Source organism: Mustela nivalis, assembly GCF_964662115.1.
Source record: "Mustela nivalis genome assembly, chromosome: 8".
NCBI lineage: Eukaryota > Metazoa > Chordata > Mammalia > Carnivora > Mustelidae > Mustela > Mustela nivalis.
The window spans coordinates 8,876,792-8,903,610 of record NC_139027.1 but is presented as its reverse complement, the minus strand read 5'-3'; the positions used below and the strand labels follow the sequence as shown (position 1 = coordinate 8,903,610).

The 26,819-nt window shown below is 36.3% G+C and overlaps 1 long non-coding RNA gene across 1 annotated transcript in view; it reads left to right on the top strand.

Annotated features, from left to right (window-relative positions):
- The window catches only part of LOC309871050, a 218,138-nt gene that overhangs the window by 170,627 nt on the left and 20,692 nt on the right, over nucleotides 1-26,819 (top strand). Inside the window, exon 3 of the long non-coding RNA XR_014314989.1 lies at nucleotides 18,423-18,464. This is a non-coding gene — a long non-coding RNA (uncharacterized lncRNA). The remainder of the gene's footprint in view (nucleotides 1-18,422; nucleotides 18,465-26,819) is intronic.

Sequence of the window (26,819 nt, the reverse complement as noted above, 5' to 3'; positions counted from 1 at the left end):
AGGCTATTTTGTTTCTATTATTAGTTCTGTAATTTTAGACTGTATATTAACTTCAGTTTCTATCCATAAAGCTGGAGAACCTTAAAGTGTAAAGGGTGATGTTTAAATGTGAGGCAAACTACTGTAAGTAATGGAAAGAACATTAATTGAATAGTCACCAGACGTAATTTCATTTGTAGGAGAAAGAGCACCAGTTTTAGAATTACAATGAGCTTGGGTTGAATTCCCATGGCACCATTGCCTCTCCATGCTTAACCACGTTATTTACTCTCTTAGCTCATCTCATTCCTCATCTGTAATAACAACAATTCCAGTTTTAAGGCTGTTTGGGGGACTTAATATAATAATGCTATTGGTTTCCTCACACAGTCTCTTGCCTTTAATAAATAAAAAGCTGAAATAGATCCAAGGAAGTTTCTCTGTACCTGGGATCTCCTATTAGACTTACCTCTCAGTCTTCATCTATGAGAGGTGACTCTTGCTTCTTCGGTGAGAATTAAATGAGACAACATATGGATTGCTTAGTATAGATTAGGTATTCAACAATTACTTACTAAAAAAATGCAGAGTCGAAAGTCTGTAGGAACTTCCTTCTGAGGAGGGCTTGACCCAGACTAAGATACATTAACATCTCACCCAAATGCCCTCATCTTACACAATGCATTTTCATCTTTCAAAGGAAGTATGAGTGTGATGCTGACCTTTAAGATGGACAATATGGGCACATAACTCCCAGAGAAGGGGGATGCACACTGTGGGTGCCCTTAGCATTTGAGGCAGCTGCCACTACAGAGTTGTAGCAACAAAGGTAAAGAAGGCTCTGGTGTCGATTGTAAGGTGATGAAAGTTAAGTCCAAACTGAATGAAAAGACCAATGTAAGAAAGAGACAAGAGACTAAGAGAAGTAAGAAAATTACAAGTGAGATGTAGATGATTGAGCTTTAAATGGGAAATGTAAGGAGGAGAAAGTAGCTGCTGTTGATGCTCTCCTGTCAACACTGTCTCTCTCTGTAGGGCAAGGGTGTTTGCCCTTTATGGTGTCATGAATCTCTTTGGGAATTTAATAAACATGTTGACCTTCCTTTACCAACTTTTGCACAGAATTACAGAGCATTTAAGAGTGACCTGAAGTTCATCCATGAACTCTAGGTTAAGACCTCCCACTGTGGAGCATATATTCTTAATCAGGAAATTACTTGATAAACATGAAATCAGAATCCAGTAAATCTTCAGTGACATTCAGGTGGGAAACAGAGGTGCAGTATAAGATAGAGTACTCTGAATGCCTTAAGGCAAATGTAGATAATTTGCTTTTTGAGTGCAGAAGCAAAGGGTACATTGAGTTACTTGGTTCATTCATCCCACAGTGATCAGCAGCCCATCTGCTACTTCAGGTTCAAGGGAAGTTAATGCAGTAGCAAATTCCTGGATGAACTGGATGGGAAGGAAGCTAGAGGTAGGAAGTATACATCCAAAGTCATCACCAAACAGTAAATAAGCAATTGGAAGTGTCAGTTGACTTAAAGACGAAGAAAATGCACAACAGGAAAAGCCCGGTAGGCAGTTGGACACATGGAGTTAGGAGATATTGTTTCATTTCCTCAGAAATTAATTTGGTATCATTTTTCATCAGATTTGTTTAGTGTTATAAATACTCTCTCTTTATAGTTGCACAGCCATTTTGTTGTTCAAACTGCATCTTTGGAGCAAATCCAGGAAGCTTTACTTTCTCTTACAAATGGTGTGATCCAGCTTTAGCCTGGGAGAGTGATAGAATAAGGATAAAGAATAGACAACCTATGGATACTAAAAACTGACCTCCAATTTATCACCTTAAACTGCACTGGAACAACTAATGTGGATGCATTACTATTAGATATAATGTCCAATAGTATTTCAAGTGCACAAACCTTCCCAAGGTTATTACACTTCGAATATAAACCAGTAACATAGTGAAATCATTGAAGTATGAAAGGGAAGAGGTGTTACACCTGCATTTATTTTGGAAAACTGCTTATTATTGCTTGGGTATCTTGAACTACCTACATTGACATATTACTATTTGTGGGGCAGAAAAACCTGGGTCGTCCTTGCTTCTTTCCTACGATTTCATTTTAAAACTTATGTTGTGAAATGCATACATTTGAGTATATATAATATGCATATTGAGTTTATAGAATAAGGACAAATGGTAACAGGAAATGATTATCTAACCTAAGAAAGAGACTCCTGGATGATCATGTTCTCTCTCCCACAAAGAAAACCCCTGCACTGAATGTTTTAATAATAGTTCTTTGGATTTTCTTTACATCTTAGTGTTAACCCATTTCTCATGTGTAAATGAAATCATACCATAAGCTTTTTATGCATATGATTTTTTTCTACAAAAGCTTCATTTCTAGGTTACTTATCAAAAGGTCTTTCTTTATTGGGGTGCCTGGGTGGCTCAGTCGGTTAAGCATCTGACTCTTGATTCAGGTCAGGTCATGATCTCAGGGAGGTGAAATCAAGCCCCAAGTTGGGCTCTGCACTGGGCATGGAGCCTGCTTAAAATTCTCTCTCTTCTCCCTCTGGGGCTCCCCTCCACCCCTTCCCTGCTCTCTCTCTAAAAAAAAATAATAAAATAAAAGGTCTTTCTTTTTATATTCCCTTTTCTTATGGAATATAATATGCACACAGATAATGTGTAAAATATTTATGTACAGTTTAATTACTAATCCTAATAAAATGAACACCTATATGTACCCCAAACAGCTTTAAAAATGAAAAATCACCAATAACTGAAAACTACCGTGAGCTTCTCAGTAAATATAGACCCCTTGTCCAACTCAGAAAAAAAATCCATTTTTCAGTATTTTATTGATTTCCTAAGGGTTTGATCATAAATTTATACATTCCTATGCAGTATTTTAACTTTACATGTTTTGACCTTCATTTAAATAAAATCCCTATAAATATAAAAAATAAGTGAATTTTCTCCCAGATATTTTGCATTGTGTATCCATGTAGTTTTATGGAACTAGTTTCAGAATGTAGAATTTATAATTAGTTTGAAATAATACTTTTATATTAAGTTATATATTGTTATTTATTTATAACTACACTTAATTTCCATTGCTGTAAACTATTCTGTTGTTTGATTATGCCAGGATTAATTTATCTGCATTTTGATCATTGATTTTGTTATTGTTGTTATTGTTTATGTTGTTGATGATCTGCTCTGAACCTAGCACATGTCTCTAGATGTACATATGCAAGATTTCTTTAGATTATATACTCTAGAATACATTTTCAAGGGTCATAGGTGGGAAGTGATCAGTTTTCCATTTAATTCCTGATTATTTCAAAGTTATTGATTCAGGTATAGTACAATTTTCATTTTATCAGTATTCCCATTGCTTTATATGGCTAATGCTTGTTGGAGTCTCACATCTTAACTTTTTTTAATAACTCAATCTGTTGAAGGTGATGTGATGACTCATTTTGGTTTTCAGTCCACTAATTACTTGAGAGGTTGAATACCTTGTTGCCGTTGTCGTCATTTTAATTTCCTGGATATTTCTGTTGTCTTATCTGTGAAATTCCTATGTGTTTCGCCCTTTTCTTTGATAGTGAAGTCCATCACTTTTATTGATTTAGAATGTTTCATTACATATTTTGCTTATTTGTTTAGACTCACATATTAAAAATATATCACTTAATTTGTCGTATCGTAGTTTCACTCTCCTTGTGGCTTCTGATAAACAAATGTTCTTTATTTTCATGCAATCAGTTTGTTAGCTTTACCTTTACCATTTGTTCTTTTTAAGTCTTAATTAAGAATTTTTTAGTTATTCAAGGTCATAAATACATTTTCTGATATTAATTTTTTCTGGGTCTTGCTTTTCACATTTAAGTTCCTAAATTTACTGGTTTATTTTTGTAACTAGAATGAGATGAAGATTAATTTTAATTTTCCCATATATACAACAAATTGTTCTATTCTTGAATTCTCATTCTGTTCTCATTGATATTAATGCAAGATCTACCAAAAATCAAATACCCAACTTTTGCATCAACTTGCATGGGACTCAAGGAAACTATGCTGAGTGAAATAAGTCAAACAGAGAAAGTCAATTATCATATGGTTTCACTTATTTGTGGAACATAAGGAATAGCATGGAGGACATTAGGAGAAGGAAGGGAAAAATGAAGGGGGAGAAATCAGAGCGGGAGAGGAACCATGAAAGACTATGGACTCCGGGAAACAAACCGAAGGTTTCTGAGGGGAGGGGGGTGGGGGGATAGGTGAGCCCAGTAATGGGTATTAAGGAGGGCATGGATTGCATGGAGCACTGGGTGTTATATGCAAACAATGAATCTTGGAACACTACATCAAAAACTAATGATGTACTGTATATCTATAGTGACTAACATAACATAATAAAAAAAATACATGGATTTATTTATATGCCCTCCATTTACTATCATCTTCATGTATCTCTTACTATGGAAACTTATGGTATTTTAATTACTATATCTTTAAGTTTTGCTTTCTGGTACAGAAGCTGGTTATTTTCCTTTATTAGAGAATTAGTAAACATTGACTCTGCTATTAAGGGAAAAAATTGGCTTGTAAATTTCCAGTTGTAAGAAAAAAAACTGCTCTGAATTCCTTGGAATTATAATTAATCTCTATATAATTTTTTGTGTAGTTATCATTTTTATGATAGTTAATGCTACTATTCATGGCCTTCATATATCTCTTCATTTATTTAGGCTATCTTTATTAGTTATAAAATAAATTTTATAATTTTTTCCTAAGGATCTTGCATATCATTTTTTCATTCAAAGGGTATTTTTTTTATTGCTATTGAAAATAGCATTTCTTTTAAACAATACATTTTATGTCTATTGCTAGTAAATAGAAATGCAACTTACTTTTCTTTTTTTTAAAGATTTTATTTATTTATTTGACAGACAGAGATCACAAGAAGCAGAGAGGCAGGCAGAGACAGAGAGAGGGGGAAGCAGACTCCCCGCTGAGCAGGGAGCCTGATGTGGGGCTTGATCCCAGGATCCTGGGATCATGACCTGAGCTGAAGACAGAGGCTTTAAACCACTGAGCCAGCCAGATGACCCACAAGTTACTTTTTCTTAGTACTAATCATACCTAAAAAATTGTTCAACCCCTTCATTAATTTCATAGTTGCCTGGAGATTTCTTCGGGGTGCTATTTGGAAAAAAGTATTTTCTGGGAATGATGACAGATCACCTTCCCTTTTCAATTCTTAAAACTTTTATTTTTTTCTTTTTGTTTTTTGTTAACACTATAAACTACACAATCTATTCTCAACACTAAGGTGTAGTACTATATTTGAACTTTGGTTTCTTGGCATTACAGCAGGTATTCTACGTAACCATGTTATTAAGAGAAAGTTAACATGAAACATAACTATCTAGGTTCATGGCATACAATAAATGCCTAAAAATGTTTTTTGTTCCTGCCTTTACATATGCATAAAGAATGATCCATATTTATGGCTTAAGTCAAATTACACTCTAATTACAGCTCTAATTACACTCTTCCAGGGGTCCTCTGTGAATGTTCAGTTTTACTACAGTTTTGACTTTCTCTTTTTTTAGGATTTAATGTATTTTAGTGGGGGGCAGAGGGAGAAGAGAATCTTAAGCAGACTCTAGAGCTGAGCGCTGAGCTTGAGGCTGGATCTCGAAACCAAGAGACCATACCCAACCCACTATGCCACCCAGGGGCTCCTGAATAAGATTTCTTAATTGTCAATTAGATACCTGATGGGGATGGTGGCAGGGTGAAGTTAGAAAATGCACACACGCCTATACAGTACTAAAAAGGCAGAGAATATCTTGAAATTGCCTTGTATTTCTCTGTATCCAGTTAGAAAACTTGTAAAGACAAGAAAAAGAAAAAATGGACTTGAATTATTTTCGTTTAAAATAAGTACTCATAAGTGTCCCAAATCTCTGCTTAATATTTGTGTCCAGGGGTGTTACTTAAAATGTGTCTCCTACAAGTTAAAAATGACAACGACTGTCACAGGAAGTGAAAAAATATGGAAACCAAACCTCACTTACATTGACACATTCGTTATGAACAGGGCCTTTGAGGAAGATCACTCTTATGTATTTTTTTTTTTCTGGGTGAATCATAAGTAAAAATAGAATAAATTTTGTCTCAGGGATTATAAACTCAATTCTGTCAGGTAAATCTCTATGATTTTCTTTGAAGGCAGCTCTAATTACACTCTTCCAGGGGTCCTCTGTGAATGTTCAGTTTTACTACAGTTTTGACTTTCATTAATTTGAACATTAAAGGAATTCTCAGAAACCATCTGAGCAAAATGCTTTTACAATCCCAGCAGTGCTATTGATTCTAATAATTAAAATCTGAAACTAAAATGAGAAACTTATTTGGAAATCAAAAATATGTAGGTATTCCTAATCATAGCAATTTTAAGCCAAACTTTCTCTCTGATAGCAGAGTCAAGGTACTGAAGCAATTTCTATAACCTTAGGGAAATTATGGGCTTTTACATATAAAACTTTATATTTGCTGAATTATTTATTCTATTTTTTTATACAGGGTCTGTTCTAATGCTATGCTCTTTCTGTGGATACACAGAGTTGGGTTAGAATTTTTAAAACTTCCACAAGTGTGACCAAGGATCTAGAGGTGGGCAGATTTCAAGGACTGGAGAAAAAATCAGGGGCACTGGGTAGGCAGGAAGCCAGGGTTTTGTTGCTATTTTGCGAATAACTGACTGTTGCTCTTGATCCGCACTCTTTTCCGTCTGTAACGTGAAGAAGATATTGGGCTAGAATCATCTATGGCAAAGTATTCCTTTAAAATTGTACCTCAGTATAATTGGCACAAGGACCACTGAAGCAATCAGATGAGACTCAATCACATCAGGCCCAATACCCAGGCGCCAATAAGAAAGGCTCAATCCCAGGTAATTGAATGACTGGGAAAACAAAGGGAGATCAGCATTTTTAATCATTTACTTCTCTGTGCCTCTTCCAGTTTTCCTTTGCTTGGCTTTCCTATATTCCTCATTCTAGAAGACCATCTTGAATTGATCTCTTACCTCTAGGAGATGCCTTTGGCTTAAGCAAATCCAAGATGGTGTTTCTCAATGAGCACTTGGAATTTTATTGAATGTGGTAGATCTTAGTTGGCTCCATAGCTACGGAAGCTCTAGTTGGTTTAGCTGTAAAATAGCATTGATAATTACAAAAATTATACCTATTTAGTGTGTTCTAACACATTGGGTGATGCATATAAAATGAATGCTCAATAAACATTAGCTACTATTAGGAATATCATGACAATTATTCTTTCCTGAAGTGATTATTAAAATTCAAAACTCCTGACCTCATCTCAGAGTCTGATGGGATAAGGTTGAGGCAAGTGGGTTTTTGTTGTTGTTGTTGTTGTTTTTAGCAAGCTCTCATGTGTTTCAGATTCATACTCATTGGATTATTATTAGCCAAAGGAAAAAAGGAGATGAAAGGACCTAATTTTTATTTGTTCTTGGCCAAAGGAACAAAATGGGCCCCCATAGCTCTTTTGTGGTCCAACCCAACCTACTTCAGTGACAGTGTTATGTCTATTTGGTTTTGCATACACTGAAGTATCTTCTGGAATGTGGCAATGTGGTTGTAGTAAGAAACAACTATGTGGGGCCTCCCATGCGTAGAACCATAAATCAACTAGACTTTCTCCCTACTATCAGGAATAGCAATTTTTTATAAAAAGAAATATAGATCACTATCCTTTATTAAACTTGAATTCTACTTCAAATTCCAAGTGTGAACTTGAGTATTTTTGACTTGTGTATCTACTTATTTATTTATTTAAAATTCAATTAGCCAACATGTGGTACATCATTAGTTTCAGATGTAGAGTTCAATAATTCCTTAGTTGTATAACCAATTTTAAAAAGTAATTTTTCTCTCATGGGTCATAGTATGGAAAGAAAAAAACAAGTTAATATGTGGAATATGCCTCCTGGAAGCTCCTCCTCTTACTTCTCATTAAAAGCATATCACACCATACAAATCATTTCCTTTCCTTGCGTTACTGGTTTCTTTTCAGTTTGGTGTTGGGTTATTATGTTGAAATAGGTATTCTAATGCTAGCACTAGAAGATGGATGAATCAACACTCTACTATCGAGCGAGCTGTTTAGAAAGTTAGCCCCCTTTGAGAGATGACAGTTAGTCTTTGGAGCCTCTCTTTTGAAATGGAAACAAATATAGTGAAGATGATATCCGATCCCCTTCCAACAACACTTTTCATTATTACCTAACATTACCAAAGGATAAGGCAACTGACCTGAATGAGGTAGGGAGATAAGTGGGGAATTCATTTTTCCTTCCCCATCTTTAGTCTTCTGAAGCTTTTGCCAAATAAAAATATCTCAAGTTTTCTATGCAAAGTAGGAAAAACATAGTTCAGGCAGTGAATCGCAGGTATTTGCAGTGGTGACATCTGCTGTATAGGAGTGACCCTGCTGAGGTAAAGTATGAGATTGTCTTTAATCTTAAGATCAAGGGGCACCTGGCTGGCTCAGTGGTTTAAGCCTCTGCCTTTGGCTCAGGTCATGATCCCAGGACCCTGGTATGGAGCCCTGCATCAGGCTCTCTGCTCACCAGGGTGCCTGCTTCCTCCTCTCTCTCTGTGATCTCTGTCTGTCAAATAAATAAATTTTAAAAATCTTAAAAAAAAATCAATTGGGACATAACTGGCATTTTAAAAGTATCAGGTATTTCAATCTATGAAAATTACATGCATGTAGTTTCCCTGTAATTTCTGTGATATTTTATAGTATTGCTAAAGGTATGGAAGTAGAGAATTCATAAAAAGCATAAAAAATTTTCAAGTCTTTTATTATATTGGTTCCTAGGTATTTTGATGTTTTAAATTACTATTTAATATGGTATAATTTTAAATGATTATTTTCTGGTTTTTGTTGTGGGCGTATAGGAGCACAAATACTTTTTGTATATTGTCCTTGTATCCAACAATTATGATATATTAAAAGATTAAGTCTCATTCTTTTTTTGAGATTACTTTAGATTTTCTGTGTGTATTAGCTGAAAAAAAAGAAAAAGCTAATGTTTTTTCTTACCAATCTTGCCTCATTCCTGAACCCCAGGAAAAAATGCTTTAAGTACCTCATGACCAAATGTGATTTACTTTTTTCTAATAGATAACAATTATACGATGAATTAACTTTCCTTTCATTGCTAATACAAAGAAACATTTATTATTATATTACATGTATTATTATATTACATTATATTTATGCTATATTACATATTAGCAATTTCCTTTTCTGCATCTATTCAGATCATCACATGGCTTGTCTCCTTTTTACCCATTATATAATCACATTGCTGAATTGCATTAATTTAGTTTGTTAAATGTTAACCACCTGTGTTTCTAGAATAAACTGTACTTTGCCTTGATATATTATTCTGTTGGTAAATTGTTGGATATGATTTGCATTGTATTGCTTAGGATTTTTACATCTGTGCTTGTGAGAGAAAATAGTCTGTGAATTCTTTTTTCTTGTAATGCCTTCATCAGATTTTGACACTGAGTCTCATAACTTAGGAAATGTTACTTCTATTTTGTCCTCTGAAGGATTTTGTTTAAGAGTTGTATTATTATTTCATTAAATGTTTCTAAAAATACATGAGACTAGCCATTTAGACCCAGATTTTATTTGTTTGGGAAGCTTCCAGTATGTATTAGAATTTTTAAAAGCAACCAATGAGAATTTTCATATCTCGCCATGTGATAAATTTCATAGACTGTACACCCATGGTGTTGTAAAATATTGGTTCTTCGAAAATTGATATATAGAATAACTGCAATAATAAAATCTAGCAGAATTTGTGTGTGGACATTGACGAACAGATTCTGAAGTTTACTTTGAATTGCAAAGTGTCAATGTTAGTCATGTTAGTCCAAAAATAAAAGTAAAACCAAAAAGTTACCATTTCCAAACATTAAGCCCTTTTACTTTGAAACCTTGACAAATAGAAGTGTAATATTCTTTACATTACAGGATAGACCAACTGAACACTAAAACAGAGAGTTTAAACACTATTCACAAACACTCAAAAACACTGCCCTAAAATATGAGGAAGGAGACATGGCAGTATCTCAGCCTGGGGTCATCACTCCAGAGATGTCAAGTCCTACAAATTTCAACTTGGAATACAGAAGCCAGTAAGCATATATTTGTCAAACAAATAAAGATTGGTAGGCATGGAGACCAGTAACCTGTGTTCAAATACAAGCCTAGTTATTACAATGGATAATTTTATGTGTCCACTTGACCATACTAAGAGAGACCAGATAGCTGGTAAAACATTAGTGTGGGGTGTATCTATGAGGGTGTTTCTGGAAGAGATTTGTGTTTGATCAGTAGACTGAATGAAGATGGTCAGTCCTCACCAATAGAGGTGGGCATCACCTAATTCTATGAGGGACTGAGTAGAACAAAAGGCAGGGGAGCAGTGAATTCTCATGCTCTCTCCTGGAGCTGGATATTCATCTTCTCTGGCACTAGGACATCAGAGCTTCTGGTTCTGAGCCTTCAGACACCAGGACTTACATTAGTATTCCCTCTTCCCCCCACACCCGACTCCCACATTCACTTTTGGACCTTCAGACTTTGACTGGATTTCCTGGATTTCCACCCTGCACACAACAAAGAGTGGGACTTCTCATCCTTCATAACCATGTAAGCCAATTCAAATAACTCCATTTCCTCTTAATGTATCTGTACATATTTATTGCTTCCATTTCTCTGGAAAATCTTGACTAATAGAGTCATGTTCTAGCTGCATAAGATTTGGAGTGAATCACTTAATTTTTTTAAAATGTCAATTTCTTCACCATTATAGAGAAATAATAATGGAATCTGTATTCTATCATTTCTGAGAGAATAAAACAAAAAAAAATGTCCAATACTTGGTATAATGAAAAGACCCTGGTAAGTACTTAATGAAAGTTGGTTATTACTATAACTATAATTTCTTGAAACATGATCAGCTCTTTAATCGATAGAGATCTTTTGGTATAGTCTATACTCTATATCATGAGTTCCTCCAGAGTTACCACATTCACTTTTGTTTATGCCCCAGTGTGACTATTTCTCTCTCTCAATGACATTGGTTATATAATATCCTTTAAAGAGTGTGTACTTTGTAGTCTAAGTTGACTAGACCATCCACTATGGAAGTAAAATTCACATTAATAATATAATTCAACACAATATGTGCTGTTGATATTGAAGATGATGAACATTTTCTGTGATACATATTATAGTAGCACTATTTTGTCTGAAAAAAAAATGGTTTAAGTATATGTTTAGACTAACATGCTTCCTCACTTGCAAACTGGTGAGAAATAAAATGTTCATATTATGTGTAGACTGTCTTATATGACAAACCTTCAGCAAATACCTATGGTTTTGTATTGATCCAAATAGAGGCATGATGGTCTTTACTTTTGCTTAGTCGTATGTTGCTGTCTCAATTTCAGTGAAAGAAAAGGGTTCACAGAGGTTTACACTGAAGTTAGAGAAAAAAAACAAAGATGATGGAAAGAAAAGAGTTACTTAAAAATTGATTAAGAAGTTGATATTATTGATTCAATCTTTACCATGTAGCATTATTCATCGTGAAAGTTGTGGAAAATCTTTTTATAGGGTATCTTTCATAGTTACCTAATTAAATCATTGGCCATTAAAATACTTTATTTCTATCAGTCTTTGGAATTCCACATATGATTCGATTTTGTAAAACAGTACTTAATTTTCTTCTATGTTTTTAGTGACACTTTAGTTGGTCATGGGAGACTGATGAGGACGTTCTAGAGTGGCGTTAGAAATCTCAGAAGCCTGCATTGAGACTCCTCTCTCTCTCTCCAGTCTGTTTTCCACTGGCTCCCAGTGTGTTCGCCTTAAAATGTAAATGATCATGTCACTTCCTGAGTATGTCATGTCATGGCTATCCTGTACAACAAAGCTAAATTCCAATATCCTTTATAGAATATTCAGCGATTGTCAAGTTCTGGCCTTTAATTTTTGTCCTCAGGCTCACATATCACTATTCCCTCATGTCTTCATGCTTTGATTGGCTCACCTCCACCTGTGTGTCTAACAGAAAGCCTGGTAGACCACAGGCACGGGAGAAACCCAAGTGTGAAGTCTGAGCAAGCCAGGGGCGATGGCAGCATACCGTTGCAAGTTCTGTCTCCTCTCTGAAAGCACACACAGCAACCAAAGAAACCAAAATACATGCAACGTTTATATAATAAAACCAAGCAACCGGGTACCCTCATGAACTCTAAAATATGAGAATGAGTTACCAAGTAACAATCACTAGCAAAGCCCAGCCCATACTATGACCTGGGCAGGAAAAAATGGAAGGAAAGCCCTGGGATCCGGCAACACAGAATCTAATCATTACCACACACTGACTCTGGGAAGGATCCACATGCTGTGTGAGAAGCCAAGTGCACCGATCAGTAACAGATGAAATGAGGAGGGATTTAGACGGCTTAGTTTTGCTAGGAAGTGTCAAGAAAAGCCCAGCAGTTCATGGGAATCTGTGACTTAGGAATATCCTTGAGGCTAATGACCCAAGTGCTTTAAGACAGAGCCTTCAACTAAAGGAAAAGTCTTAGGAACAGAATCTTAATTAGGGCTGAGGTACTAGAGGCAAAAGAAAGAGAAACCTTAATGGGAACCGGAGGGGGAGCTGTGAGGGTGGATTTCAGAAACCGCAGGGCTTAATTTTTGAATATTTTGCGTTAGCAACATGAGAAGAGACTACAGAATCGTGAATCTAGGAAAGCTATCCTCGTCTAACCTTTCTTCTTGAGAATAAAATAAAACACATCTGATTTAAATATGGACAAAGAAAAGGAAGTTGAATGAAGGTACAATAAAAGCCCATGCCATCCTCTAAAAAGATTTTAGCCTGCTGCTCAAAACTTAAAGAATTTGAAAAGACAGCTGTTAGAACTAAAAGAAGAATCCATCTATTATTTTCAAAATGGAAGATTACAAGGAACGTAAGATCAAAGGAATATTAAAAATAATGCCTCAGCTAAAAGCAATGTAGAAAAGAAGACAAATTTTAAATGAAAAATTTTCAAGGGGAAAAAGATTAAAATTATGTGATATAAGTGAGAGATTTAAGAAATTGAAAAGAAAGTCAGACATATAAAATAAGAGTTCTGAAAGAATTCCAAAGCAATGGAAAAAGGAAACATTATAAAGCATAATTGAATAAAACTTTCCAGAAATAAGGAGGTTTTGAACCTATATATTAAAAACATCCACTAATATTTTCAAATAACCTTCCTAGATTTTATTTTTTAAAAGATTTATTTATTTTAGAGAGGGGGGTTAGGGGAGGGTGAGGAAAGGAGGGGAGTGGGAAGAGAGAGAGTGAGAGAGAGAGAGAAGCAGACTCCCCCTGAGGTTGGAGCCCACTGTGGAACTGGAGGTCCTGACCCCGAGATCATGACCTGAGCCAAAAATCAAGAGTCAGACTGCTGAACTGACTGAGTCACCCAGATGCCCTAACTTTACTGGACCTTGGAAGTTAATAAAAAAAAAAAAATTATGGGCACATCACAGGTTCTAAAAAAATAAATAAATAAAATAAAAAAGGTAACAAAAATCAGATTGAGGTCAGAATTTCTAATAACAACATCCAGCAACCTATGTAAACTATGAATAACCCTAATAGAAAAAGTTTCTAAAGAAACAAGAAAATGTTCAACAACCTAATAGAAAAGTATGCAAGAAATAAGAACAACCGAGATGCCTGGGGTGCTCAGTCAGTTAAGCAACGGCCTTTGGCTCAGGTCATGATCATAAAGTCTTGGGATTGAGTCCTACATGCATAGGGCTCCCAGCGGGGAGCCCGCTTCCCCTGCTTATGCTCTCCTTTGATCTCTCTCTTGTGCCTCTCTCTCTAGCAAACAAATAAAATCTTAGGAAGGAAGGAATAAAAGAAGGACGAATGAACAAACAGTAGGTTCACACTTAAGAGAAAAGAAAAAAGGACAAATAAATCAAGTGGTCCTAAAACATAGGAAAAGACCTTAAGAGCAATGAATGTTAAAACTACATGAAATAGAATTTCTTGACAGTATTTTTTTGGGGGGAAATTTAAGATTGCCAGCATATTCTGTTGGCAAAGATGTAGGGAAACAGATTTCTCTCATACATTGCTGATAGCAATGCCAAAGGATATGAGTGCTATGGAAGAGAATTTGGCAATATCTAGCAAAATTAAATATGCACTTTTTTCTTTGAGCCAACAATTTCACCAGCAAAAATCTATCACAGAGGTGCACTGCCAAAAATATGAAAAGTTGTATATACAGATCTACTTGTTGGACCGGTATTTGCAATAGCAAAAGGCTTACAGTAACCCAAATGTCCAAGAGGGATAGAAGAAAAAAATATAGTAATTACACGGTGGAGTACTATACAGATATGAGTGAGGGATATTTGGATAAACTCTTCTGATAAAAGCAAGGTAGAGAAAAGTGTGTATAATTTGCTACTATTTTTCTGCAAATGTGATCATTCTTCAATAAAATAGTAGCAAATAAGCTATTGCCTTAGGGTATGGTATCTTCGAAGCCCACATTAAAATACATACCAAAGATACTTGAATCAATAAATGCATAATTTCTATAAAGTGAAATAAGAGAAAAACATTATTGGCCACCTTAGCAAGGAGCTATGAAACCTAGTTTTTATTTTTTTAAAGATTTTATTTATTTATTCGACAGAGAGAGAGAGATCACAAGTAGGCAGAGAGGCAGGCAGAGAGAGAGGGGGAAGCACCGCTGAGCAGTGAGCAGTGAGCCCAATGTGGGGCTTGATCCCAGGGTCCTGGGATCATGACCTGAGCCGAAGGCAGAGGATCTCACCCACTGAGCCACCCAGGCACCCCTTAACCTAGTTTTTATTTTGAAAATCAAATATCTCAACTGTTTTTCCCTGTCAAATTGTACCTCTGGATAACCCAAGTATTGATGGGAAATACGTTATTTTATTTCAGAGGAATTGTAGATAATATATACTAGAATAGTGATAAAATTACAATATTAAAATTTTAAAACCCCTACTTCAATAATTGAGTGAGACATCAATAATCACAGCAAATGAGTTGATAAAGTAAAGTGTGCATTTTGATGGAAATACAGTATACCAGCTATGAAGTGGTCAGACCATAAAACCTAACCTGAATCTAATCATGTTCCTGGACCTAACTACTAATTTAGAAGAAATACAAGGTGTAGAGGGACATAATAAAGAAATCATCATAGATTCAATCATCAAAATTCACATTATGAGACTATCCAAGGAAAAATTATCTGCTATTTTAAACGCAGACATTACCAAAAAATATTTAAAAATAAAAAAGTCAAAGGAGGGAAACCTATAAAGTTTTTTATTTTTTTTTTATTTTTTTTTTTAAAGATTTTATTTATTTGACAGAGAGAAATCACAAGTAGACGGAGAGGCAGGCAGAGAGAGAGGGAAGCGGGCTCCCCGCTGAGCAGAGAGCCCGATGCGGGACTCGATCCCAGGACCCTGAGATCATGACCTGAGCCGAAGGCAGCGGCTTAACCCACTGAGCCACCCAGGCGCCCTAAAGTTTTTTAAAATACATAAAAGACATTAAATATTTGTAGTGTGTGAACTTTATCTCAATCCGATTAAAATAAGAAACAAAAAATCTGAGAGGTGATAGAAGAAATTTGAACCCTGCCTAGATATGATATTTAGGGCATTAAGAAAATGTTATCATATTTTAGATGGCATGTGGTATTTTAATCATGCATTAGAAGAGACATGTTCCTAGAGATATGCAGTGAAATATTATAGATAAAATGAGGTGCTACTAGGGGTTTGCTTCAAATCACTCTATTCATGGGGAGGTTGGGGGTACTGTTAAAATAAGACAGTCCATGACTTAATGATTACTGAAGCTAGGTGAAGGGTACATGCTTACTATACTCTCTCTGCTTTTGAATATATCAGAACTTGTCTTATAGAAACTTGGGAGAAAAAAGAGAGAAAGAGAGAGAAAATGTGTGGAATTAAATTGAATTCCTGTCCTAATGCATCCATTTACGACTGCCATCCATAAATATTTCCTGCTCAGGCAATGTCTGCTCACTCTAGATTAGAACATGACTCATATTCACAGCCACTCGGACTTTCAGGTACTGTATTTCCATCAAAATGCACACTTTACTTTATCAACTGTACTTCTCACAAACAAACCTCACAAACCTCTTACAGCTCTACCGTCAAGAACACCTGACCTTCTTTCTTGCAGTAGGAGCAAGAAAAACACGAGAATCATTACAAGGGCTTTTCACTGCCTCAGACAAAAAATGGCAGTATCCCTTCTGCTCACATGTCATTGGCCAAAACTAGTTACATGGCCCTGCCTATCAGCCAGGACTTTAGAGAAAGAGCATCTCACACAACAAGGGAGGAAATTGATGGGAATAAATACTGGTAGCACCCATACATAACATTTATCACAGCATTCCATTGGATCTTTAAAAATAAATAACATTTTATGAAGCATTTTAGAATGTCTTGTCTCATAAAATTCTTGAAGCAGGCTTGAGAGACTTGCATAGGCTAATACTCGCATTTAAACACGAAGATGTTAAAGATCTCTTAAGTTCATGTAGTGAAGCAAAACATATATTCAAGGCTCCTGACTTAGAACATTTCTACCGATCTCCTGTGTTTGTATAAGAACTAAATAGGTTTATATATTGGGAATCACTTGGTGTGCCACAAAGCATTAAGTGGGTTAGTTAATTTCTCTCTTGAGGAAAGAGACTCATTAATGTTGCTCTGTGCCATATGGGGGATAGCTTGGTATGCTTTGAAAACAAGGTGCTGAAAGGCACGGTGAAATCCTGTTATTATCAGCTGGCCAAGTCGCCAAGGACCCTCCTTTGCCAGAAAGAGAGAAGAATGTGCTTTTCTTTCCAAGGACCATCATTTTGTCTTGTCCTCTTCCATTATGTCAGCAGCTGAGTCCATACCTTGAAGTCTCAATCCACTGGCATAATTCGCCGGAAATAGTCATCTGTGACGCTCACAGAATACATAGCCATAAACCATGGCAGAGTGTTTCCAGAGGGGAAAGTCCCACAGCCATTCCCTGGGTCCGTGTAACAGATGGCAGCCTCCCGTGGTGCCCCATCAATCTGGTTAGCACCAAGTCCTTTACACAAATAGAAAGGAAAGGGAGAATTTGTTTGAATCGTAGTTTTGGAAAGACATTTCCTGAAATAGACCCATGCAAATGAAAAAAAAAAAAAAATAGAAGAAGAAGAAGAAGGAGAAGAAAAAAGAAGACAAAGAAAGAAAAGAAGAAAGAAAACAAACAAACCCCACAATGGACATAGCTTATTCACTGTCATACACACAAGTTCCAGGCACAGTATGAAGCCACTGCTTGAGTACAAGATGAAAACCCCGGCTTCAGTGAAGGACTCCCTACTCTACCTAAACGCCAAGAACTTCCATGTTCTGAACCATGCCAACAGTTCTCCCTCTGGCCAAGAGTCTGGGACACTCAGACTATATTTAGAGATGTTCTTCAGCATTTAAGGACCCAAGATTGTCAGCCTATTAAAGCCTTCTTCAATTCCTTTAACTGTGAGAAAAGCCTTCTCTCCATGGTTCCTACATGTCCCCCCAATAAGCTGTGCCTAATCACTGTACTTCTATAAAAAATAACTAGTTTGATTGCACTTAATTTTTGACATGCTTTCCCATATTTCTTCCTGTAAGTTTGCAGAAGAAGAGACTGAGTCTTGTTTTTCTCTCTGTTTAGACTGTGTATTACGCTGATGATTACTAGAATAGAGCAACAAATTTGTATTTAATGGATAATCATAAAATGATGGAGCGGAAAATGAATGAAGGGGGAAAAAAAGGCCTTGAATAGAAAGATTAAATCGTAAATATAGTTGGCATAGACTCGGGACCTCTGCCTTAGAAAATGAAAATGTGTGTGCCTAGATTGTCCAACTCAACAATTTCAGGACTAAATGTACTCTGAGAACTCTAAAGGCTTCTGCTAATACTCACTTATACTGAGGGGAGAAAAATAGTTAAAAATCAATTTCACATCCTCCCTCATCTTTCACACTTTAGTGCAGATGCCCAACGGTTTTGGACTGTCATCTGTTGTGCTAGATCCTGGCTGAAGGAAGTGTTAGGACATGCAGCTCCTTGCTCTGCAGAAAATCACCCTATTCCAAAGTTAGGACACAACAAGCCTGACTGAAGAATGAGATCTGGCTTTTTGCAGGGGGAGCAACTTGCCTTCTGAATCTGGAAACCGCTTATTCAGGTAGCAGTCATGTTTCTCTTTGTATTTTCTCTCTTTGCTTAATATGTCTTTAACTACTTAGGTGCTAATTAAATTTTCATAGTCACATATCTGGGTTTTTTTCCTCATATAATATTTTACGTTGCCTAGGACTTGAGTTGTGGCCTCATATTTTTTCAGTCTCCATCGAGACCAAAAGAATGACTTTCATATTGTTGCTTTTCAATTAATATTTGTTTGTAAATTAATAGTATGCATCAAATATATCCCTAAGAATTAAGAACTGAAGTTGGCTTTCAATCTGAGGCATCATTACTAAATAGTCTAGATATACAATTTTGGTCTTCCCATTGACCCAGCAGATATTAAAGTTGCCCTCATTTGAACCTCTAATAATTGGTAATACAGAATTTTATTTCTTTACTATCTTATTTATTTATTTTTACATTTTTAATACTGCTAGGAGCAGAGAATATGAATCAAAACTTGTTAAGATTTTATTTGTATGTGTAACTTCCTCTTAGTGGTTATCTGCTATTTTATTCCCTTAGATGCTCTTTTCATTAGAGGTTCAGTCCCTTCTTGTGTGGAAGGGGATGATTCTGCCTTTTACCCAGTCAGCTACAGGGAGGGGACCCATTGCTCAGACTTGGATAACTTCAACATCATGGCCACAGTGAATGACTAATAGTAAAGGCATGATAAACTCCAATGAGAATAACTCTGGGGTTTTTCTCTTACACATATTAGAAAAAGATTCTTCACTGAGGTCGATAACACTGGCAGAACAGAAGATGGATGACATTGATCATCTTGCTCATCAAGTAGAGAGTCTATCTAAGAGTAAAGTAGACAGAGCCTTAGTGCCATCTTCTGGATGCCTCATTCCAACTGTGAGAAAGCCAGTGACACCTCTGGACTCCTGTTCACAGAACCAAATATGTTCCCTTTTATTGGTCAACCCATTTGAAATAGACTGCTGTCAACTATAATGGAAAGAATACTGATAAAATATCTCTAGGATTTTATTGTTTCTGATTTGTGTTTTCTGTCAGTACTCTTGTAGTACATCCAACGGTTTTTGAAATTGTGTCATATTTTAATTGTCATCATTGTCTTTCTTCACAGTACCCAAAATAATGATATGTCTTTCAATTAGTGCTTAGTGTCTTAGAGCTGATGAAATGTTGGACAGAATCAATGCTCTGTCAACATGCCATATATACTGGAAAAGAAAATATGGTCAACCCTTGAACACCATGGGTTTGAAGTACACTATACACAGGTGTTTTTTGATAAATGCAGTACAGTCCTGGAAAGGCATTTTCTCTTCCTTATGATTTTCTTAACTTTTTCTTTTCTCTAGCTTACTTTATTGTAAGAATACACTATAAAATATATATAGCATGCAAGATATATGTCAATCTACTCTTTGTGCCCTTGGTAAGGCTTCCAATCAACAGAAGACCATTAAATAGTTACGTTCTGGGGGAGCCAAAAATTATATGTGGACTTGTGTCTGTGTGTGTTGTCAGTGCCCCTGCCACCCATGCTGTTCATGGGTCAGCTGGACATTCTCTAAAGCTGCATTAAACCAATAGTGTAGACAAATCATTTGGTCTTTGACCATGAATATGGCTAGTTTTAGTTGAGATATTTAAAGTTGTTTAAATTAAACAACATAGAGTTGAATACCAGCTTGGTTGCCTATGTATTCTCTCTTCTATGCTCCCCAAATTCTTGGGTCTGTTATCAAACAACGAGTGAGCTTTCAAAAACTTTGATCATACTGTAACATTTCCCTGCATGATATAAACCTCTAATAAATTTTCTATACCACTGAGATTAAAAACCAAGTGATGTGCTGTGACCAAGAAGCTACAGATGGTCTGTGGCCAGTCCATCTGTCTGTCCAACTTGATCATGTTCTGTCTCTCTCTCCTCCTCTCAGCCCTGCCCTAACTGCAGGATGCCCCATCCCCTCACATCTCCAGGTCTTTAACCTTGTTCCTCCATCATTCCCTCCAGCTCTCTGCTCAAGAGTCATTTGCTTAGAGAAGCCATCCTGGACCAACCTAAGTTAACATAGCATATCCCTCATGATTCATTTCCTTTCCTCAGTTTTAATCTTTCTTCGGAGCAGTTATTACAATTTTCTATACTATGTGTGTTCATTTGTTTTGATTTTTACAATTCATCTTCTCCCATCAAGATGCAAGTTTGTTGGACATAGAAAAATCCATCCATCTTATTAGCCACTATAGTCCCAAAACAAAAAAAGACATTCACTACTTAGAAATTTAATAACAATGGGATAAATTAATCAACCATCCAGAAGTAGAATTATCAAGTGGCAATTCACACATACCATTATCTTTGCTACATTTGGAAAAATTATTATCAAAGGTGGTTATGCAAAATTACCTTTCAAACAACATGGCATCAGTTAGTGGTTTTCCTCATCGTTGTGACCACTTACTATTAGCAGACTTTTTTTCAATTGCTGGGAAACAAATGGGTATAAAATTATCACCACTTGGAGGCACCTGAGTGGCCCAGTGGGTTAAGCCGCTGCCTTCAGCTGGGGTCATGATCTCAGGGTCCTGGGATCCAGCCCTGTATAGGGTTCTCTTCTCAGCAGGGAGCCTGCTTCCCTCTCTCTCTCTCTGCCTGCCTCTCTGCCTACTTGTGATCTCTCTCTCTGTCAAATAAATAAATAAAATCTTTAAAAAAAAAATGATCACCACTTGTGTTTTCATTTGATTTTTCTCTATTTACTCTGAGGCTGAGCATCATTCTCTTTCTTGGCCTTTGAGGTCTCCTAAGTTATGGCTTCATTGCTCACACATGTTTTCAGAATATTTAAGGATTTATATTTTCTCATTCATTGTAGGGGCTTTTTATACAATCTCAATATCAGTTGCACACATGCATCTGTTAAATTATCTATGCAAGAATGCCAGTTGCTTTTTTTTTTTTTTTAAGATTTATTTATTTGATGGGGCATCTGGGTTGCTTAGTGGGTTAAAGCCTCTGCCTTTGGCTCAGTCATGATCTCACAGTCCTAGGATCGAGCCCTGAATCGGGCTCTCTGTTTGGCAGGGAGCCTGCTTCTCCCTCCCTATCTGCCTCTCTCTGTCTCCTTGTGATCTCACTGTCAAATGAACAAATAAAATCTTTAAAAAAAAAAAGAAGATTTATTTATTTGGGAAAGAATGACATGGGTAAGGGGATGGGCAGAGGGAGAGAGTCCTCAAGCAGATTCCCTGCTGAGCAAGGAGCCCAACACAGGGCTGGACCCTGAGATCATGACCTGAGTTGAAACCAAGATTCAGTTGCTCAACCCACTGAGCCACCCAGGCACCCCTGCCAGTTGCCTTTTAATGTAAAATGATGTTTCCCCCTTTTTGTACTAAGTACAGAAGATATACATTTTCTTTCAAAATTTAAAGATTTTCTTTTTTATATTTAGAATCTTAATCATCCTTGGAGTACATTTTAGTGTATGACCTAAAGTTGAAATCTAGTTTTATACTATTGTTATATGCAAAGTTTATTGTCATAATCATTTATTAACATCCCATTAGTCTGTCATATGTGAAATCACCATCTATCAGTGGGTCTGTGTCTAGGCTTTTCATTGTGTTCTGTTGGACTCTTTCTATGCCCACTTCCTGCTGCACTATTTTAGGTACGACTGCTTCATATGAATCCTTTATGATAGAAAAAGTTCTCCCTCATTATTTTCTTTCTAATAATTTTTGATTCATTTAGGGTACTTACACATCCATATATATTTTAGGATTAGGAGACACATTCTGTGGGGGAAAAAAAAACAGCAAACCTTGTTAGGATTTTGATTAGAATTTTATTTAAACACCAGTTTAAGTTGATAAGAACTGACACTATTAAACTAGAGATCCACTGAAATTTAAAATAATAATAATAATAATAATAATAATAGTCTTTGATACCAAAATCTATAAATAACTTTCGGGAAATTCAGGAAAGATGTGAAGAGAAATTTTTTTTTTTTTTTGAGGCTGGACTTTCACCTGTCCACTAAGCTATGTTCATAGACTTATTTCTCTGCATTGAGATTGTGGCTAAAAGAAACAGACGTTTATATATGTCCTTCAGCCCCTGTGGAGGGATCTTTATCGAGGGAGACCAGAGAGAAGTGTTCTGTATCTTTCCAATTATCTCAAGCACTGAATATATATTGGTGTAAGTAAGCAGTTAATTACTGCCAGAGCCATAGAAGCAGGCCAAATCTTTAATTTCTACCAGCCATTAACAGTTTATTCTTGATAATAGAGATAGGTTTACGGAAGCTATCTATTTAAGTCCTTAACTGCAGAATTAATTTTTGTATGGGGAATGTTTCCATAAATTCATGAGATGGAGGCGTATTCTCCTCAGCCCCTGACCTTCCTGTGGTGCTAAAGCACGAGCAGATGCATATTCAGCTCTTCCCGAGGAGAATAGTGACCTGCAGAAAAAGAGGGAGAGGATGATCATCCATCCAAGTTGAAGATTTAAAAAAAAAAAAAAAAAGTCCTACCCACAAAGCACAGAACAGTGAATTAGGGAATATATAAAGCATCTGATTCTGAGAAATTGAATTTTCATTGCAGATGTTGCAAAGAGATAAAGTTCCTCCCTGAAAATATATGCCTGTCATTGCAACAAAAATATGAAAATGATATTAAAGCAACTCTAGAACATTTTATTATTTCTATGGGGAGAGGAAAAAATAACATTTTTTGGTGCTTTGTAATAAATTGGTTCCCTTAATTTTCTTTTCTGCCAGGAGTGACAGATGATTACAAAGTTGATCACACAAACACGGAGCTGATTTTAAATTATAACAGTGCAAGCAAAATAGGAATACTTTCTTTTCCCCCCAAGGCAATTTTGGAAGACAAATCATTAAAAGGAGTTCACTAATTTTATATAGCAATGCCAACATTTTTCAATTACATTACATTAATCTGTGTGTCTTTAAAACTTTAATAAACACTTAAAACTATATCCCATTATAAAACAACAAACAGAACAAGGATCTGAATGAAGAGGAGGTTGCTCTAAGAGCAAGAAAGCCAGTGAATGAATAAAATTGGAAAGAAAACAAAAAATAAAAGTATTACTCAAAGGGATAATATTTGTTATTCTGCCTCAGGCTATTGATACTCATGGCTTTAGATTTACTTTCTTGACATGGGTGTAGAGTAAATGTAATGGGAAAATGTTTTAAAGATTGAAGGAAAATATTGTAGGCTATGAATTTGCAAGGTTCTACTTCCCGTCAATTACTGATAGTGTTCTATGCGCTCTCTCTCTGCATAAATAGATAGAATATATATATATATTTAAATATATGTTAAATATTAAATATAATAAAATATATACATATATTTATATGTGTGTACATTTATAAATTTATATATTTATAAATAGATAAATAAATATGGAGGTATTTCCTTCCCCAAAACACAGAAGGCTTTAAACATGGAGAAATGCTCAAAGTCACCAGTGGGAAACATCAGAGAAAATGCAAACAGCATCGTCACTGGCTTCATGTCCGTCACAGCTCTAACCCGCCCCCTCCAGAGAGGTTGCAGGCGTGCTAGTTGGTTGAACACACACTCCGAGCAGCTTCTGGTTATCAGCAGTTCTGCCATTTATCCCCCATAACTTCAACTCTCTGTTCTTAACTGTGGTCTAGTTTCAGATTCTCCCAAAATACCTGTAACTTCTGTATGTTTTCCCTTCTCACGTCCTCTGAAAACTATGGTAAACATATTTTTAGACCCCAAACTCAACTGAGATTATTTTTTTTTCTTCTTTAAATATTTTATTTTTAAATAATTTCTACACCCAACCTGGGGCTCGTACTTATAACCCTGAGATCAAGAGTCACATGCTCTACCCACTGAGATAGGCAGGTGCCCTTCAACTGAGATTGTTTTAATAAGAATCACCATTAAATGGCTATTTGATAAACGTGGAATATTTTTGATCCTTTTCAAGTCTGTTGTGTTTATCACTACTAGTCTCCTCTTCTTTGAAATTCTGTGCAGTGCCAACATCCAGATTTACTTTCCTCTTCCTTCTTTGACCTTCATAAACATCTCATTCTCAGCTCTTTCCTGTACCAAGTCTCTGCCCATAATGCATTATTCCTGCCTTAATTTAAGTCCGTTGTATCCGATCACACTGTTTCACCTGCCATCTATCTACTATGACTCCAAGTGGTTACTTCCAGCTTTATTTTCTTCTTTGTTGTCCCCTGTGTCAGACTTGTAAATCCAATTATGCCTGGAAATAATCACCTAGACATTTTGCACACGCCCAAGTTTAACGTATATAGATCAGATATCATGTTTATGATGAGATTAGAGTAGGTAACCTTTCTTTCCCAGAAATGTTCCCCCTTAAGGAAGAAAGTGGATCATAGGCCCACTACTTTAATTCCTCTCACCAATAAGCAGCTCTGAATGATTTGTGTTTTTCTCCATCTTATTATTATGTCAAAATGTGTTTTTCTCCATCTTATTATTATGTCAAAAAGGCAGAGAGATGCAGATACGCGCGCGCGCGCGCGTGTGTGTGTGTGTGTGTGTGTATGGTTGGGGACTTTGTTGTTTTTGTTGTTGTTTTGACAAAAGGATATCTTTCCTTTGAATAGGAGAAAAGTATTAGAGGAACCTCCCCCTAGACGTGGTAGAGGTGGGAAGAAAGGGCAGCAAGAGAGCTGCCTGCTGGACTCTTACATGAGTTCCTTCTCAGTTAGTCTTAACTCCTGATCCTAGGATTGTGAAACTCTAGACTTTCTGTTTTCCTCTCTAATTGTAGACTCGACTACCCAGATAGTGGGTAAAACATTAGTTCTGGATGTGTCTGTGAGGGTACTTCCCGGAGAGATGAGCATCTGAGTTGGTGAATCGAGTAAAGAAGATGACACTGCCCAACGGGAGTGGGCATCATCGAGTCTCTCGGGGAGCCCCACAGGAGCCCCACAGAACAAACAAGTGGAAGAAGGGTGAACTCACTCTCTGTTTGAGCTGATACATTTATCTTCTTCTGCCTGTGAAGAAGCCTTCTCCTGCTTTCTGCCTTCTCAGACTTGCAGACCCAGCTGGATTCAACACCAGCTTCACTCATTCTCCAGCTTCAGAGCATGAGACTTCTTGGCTTTGGTAACTGTATGAGTCTCTTCCTGATAATGAATCAGTTGCTCTCTTTCCTTCTCTCTCTTTCTTTTAAGATATCCCATTGGTTGTCTGAATGACCCCAACAAATACATCGTGGATCCACACTGTAATAGACATACCACCTGAGAACAGAAACTGCTGGAATATTTTTCCCTGGAGCAAGGGAAACTGAAGGGAATAATTCTATGTCTTTTATCAATGGTATATATTCAACCTTATGTCACTCAATCACTCTGTATTCCTTATATCAACACTTCAAAGGAGATAGTATTATCTCTTCATTATCTCATTTTATAATAAATTGAGGCTCAAGAGATTTTTAGCTGCTTTTCCTCAAACTACAGCAGAATTAGAATAGAACACACATGCACTTTCTGGAGCTGCTCTCTACTCTGCCACCATGACCTTCAGCAGAGTTGAAATGATCATCTAAGGTCAAGTTCTGCTAAAACTTTTATTTTCATCTCTTGCCACTTTGCCACGCCCTTGGCATACCTACCTTGATACAGCATGCTATTTCGTGTCTCCGTTCTTATAGTCATGATCCTTCCTCACTTTAAATAAATTCCCCACTCACTCCTCTTCTGGCTATGACTTATTCAACTGCCTGCCTGCCTTTTTACCATCCTTCCTTCCTTCCTTCCTTCCTTCCCTCTGTTTTGTTGTTTGAGTAAATGTATCAAGAGCTTTTAGGGACTTGACAATGAAGAACGAGACACAATCTTTACCCTGGAGAAGCTCTATTTAGTGGGGTAGATGGACTTTACACAGGTAATTTCAATAAGGTGTGATTAAAAACCATAATGAGATAATTATAAAACACTTTACCTAAGCCCTTTACTTCCCGATCCAGGAATCTCCCCAAAGCTCCACCTGGGTAGGTACAGTCATCCTCCTATAAGCTTCTGTAGTACCTTCTATGTATCTTGCTGTAGCAATTGCATTCTTCAGTTTACATTATCTGTTTCTATGTATATTTTCTCCACCTGATCATTAGTTTTCAAGGCAGGGATCATGACCTATTCATATCTGTGTAGCCATTTTGGGGGAAAAGTTAATGATAAAGAGCATTCAAGAAATAAGGTTGCAGATAATTTGGTTTCTTAAAAATTCAGTGTTGCTATATATTATATGACATTTATAAAATAATTTTTAAAAA